We start from the raw sequence: 2,638 nt of genomic DNA on the forward strand, positions 1-2,638 counted from the left end.
TGAAGCCTGATTTACTCTTACTGCTTTCACTATAATATGAAAGAAATGAATTAAGGAAGAGCTGTTAAGAAAATAAGAATCAGGGGTTTTGATGTCTGGAGAACCTCACTTATCCTGATTTCAAAAGATGCTAAAATTAGAAGATTGATTAAAGAAGCCGTGCTTTGGAGACACCACCTGATTGTCATGTCCCCTTCAGAGGTACATAACAAGCTTCTGTTTCCAAGCAGAGCTGCATCTCATCAATTATCAGTACTCATCAATTATAGTTTATTTATCAATTGCATGTTGGCTGCCATCTAGGGGGTTGCACAGAGTCGGACACGACTGACGCGACTTAGCAGCAATAAGCACTATCTGTAACCAGCCAGAGATACGTAGATTGCACCGTTTTTTGAGAGTGCTTCAAAAGGGACAAAATGTCCTGTTGCACTGAAGGTTCTTTGAAGAGATTAGGCATCCCATTTGCAGATTCCTCTCAAATAAAAGCCAGAAACAAAGATGAGATTATCTAGGAATGATCTGTGGACCAGCTTTTTATCTAATTAAATGATTTACTGAGACATATATGTGTGACCCAAAATGTTCTTGTGAATGCTGTAACAGTGGGAACATAGCCAGCTTGGTTGGAGAGGGACGAGGACAGGACAAAATAAAGTAAGGCTGGCAAACTCCCAAAATTCTACAGGTAAGTTGATGGCTAATAAAACTACTCAGATGAAAGCCCATGCTACTTTTCATGTAAAAGAAAGATGACTCTGAGGGTTGAACCAAAAGCGTGAAGACAGGACTATGAATTAGAAATGGTTCTTCTCAGGGCTTAAAACCTGATGGGGATTGTCAGGCTGACTTTCAAATTTTCTGATAATATTTCTCTCTCTCTCTGTTTTTTTTTTTTTTTTTTCCTCTTTAAAACGGTTGTGCTTTTAAATGTTTTGTCTGACCTACATTTTTTTAAGAGCAGTTAACTTGTTTCTTGAGTTTCTGGGGTTTACAGATGGAAAGGAATTCTGTCTCAGGAGGGATTATAGTCAGATCCTCCCTTATATCTAGATGATGGCATTTGGGACTTTGGAGCTGATAAAGTATAGATGAGATTTTGGAGTTTGAAATGATGCTGTAGTGAGTTTAGACTTACAGAAATTTTGGGGTGGGATGAATATAGTTTACACATGGAGAACATATGAAAATCAGAGACCAAAGGCAGACTATAGTAGGCACAATATCCCCCCAAGACAACTACATCCTAATCTCTGGACATGTGAATACGTTACAATACATGACAAAGGGGACTTTTTGTTGTGATTAAGAATTTTGAGGTGAAAAGATTATTCTGGATCCTTTGAGTGGGCTGTAGGGAATTCCCTGGTGGTCCAGTGGTTAAGATTCCATGCTTCCAAAGCAGGGGACTTTGATTTGATCTCTTGTCAAGGAACTAGGATTCCCATATACCCAGCTTCCCTTGTGGCTCAGATGTTAAAGAATCTACATGCAATGCAGGACACTCAGTTTTGATCCCTGGGTTAGGAAGATGCCCTGGAGAGGGAATGGCAACCCACTCCAGTATTCTTTCCTGGAGTATTCCACTGAGAGAGTAGCCTGGTGGGCTACAGTCCATGAGGTCACAAAAAGTCAGACACAACTGAGCTACTAAACAACAGCAAATATAATTACAAGGGTCTCTATAAGATATAAAAGGAGGAAAGACCATCAGAGAATGCTATGTGGAGACAGAGACAGAGGTTGGAGTCACACAATTTGTAGCCGAAGGGAGAAATACAGATTGAGTCTGGAAGTTGGAAAGCTAGAGAAGGATTGTCTCCTAGAACCTCCAGAAGGAATATGGTACTGCCAACAGCCTTACATTAGGATCTCTGACTTCCAGACATGTAAAAAAATAAATGTTTCATGGTTTCAGAGCACTAAATTTATGGTACCTTATTTTAGCAGTAATAGAAACCTTAAGCAGTGGGAGATAAAATGTTTCAGGACTTAAGGGGCAAAGAGAACGATTCAACTGAAAAATATGTCCAATCTAAAATTATGTTTTATTTGGAAGACTTACTGAGGACCTAAACATGGAATATAGACTCTCGGATAGTTCTGAGAGGCTATTTTGGAGAGGTAAGTGAGAGGCCAGGATATATACAAGTTTTTGCAAAGCAAACAAACACACAAAGCAAAGCAAAAAACAGGTAACTAAAGCATCAAAAGGTTCAGTTCAGTTCAGTCGCTCAGTCGTGTCCGACTCTTGGAGAACTTATGAATCGCAGCATGTCAGGCCTCCCTGTCCATCACCAACTCCTGGAGTTCACTCAAACTCATGTCCATTGAGTTGGTGATGCCATCCAGCCATCTCATCCTCTATTGTCCCCTTCTCCTCCTGCCCCCAATCCCTCCCAGCATCAGGGTCTTTTCCACTGTGTCAACTCTTCGCATGAGGTGGCCAAAGGACTGGAGTTTCAGCTTTAGCATCATTCCTTCCAAAGAACACCCAGGGCTGATCTCCTTTAGAATGGACTGGGTGGATCTCCTTGCAGTCCAAGGGACTCTCAAGAGTCTTCTCCAACACCACAGTCCAAAAGCATCAATTCTTCAGCGCTCAGCCTTCTTCACAGTCCAACTCTCACATCCATAC

The sequence above is a fragment of the Bison bison genome, unplaced genomic scaffold (assembly GCF_000754665.1).
Source record: "Bison bison bison isolate TAMUID 2011002044 unplaced genomic scaffold, Bison_UMD1.0 scf7180017864515, whole genome shotgun sequence".
Lineage (NCBI taxonomy): Eukaryota > Metazoa > Chordata > Mammalia > Artiodactyla > Bovidae > Bison > Bison bison.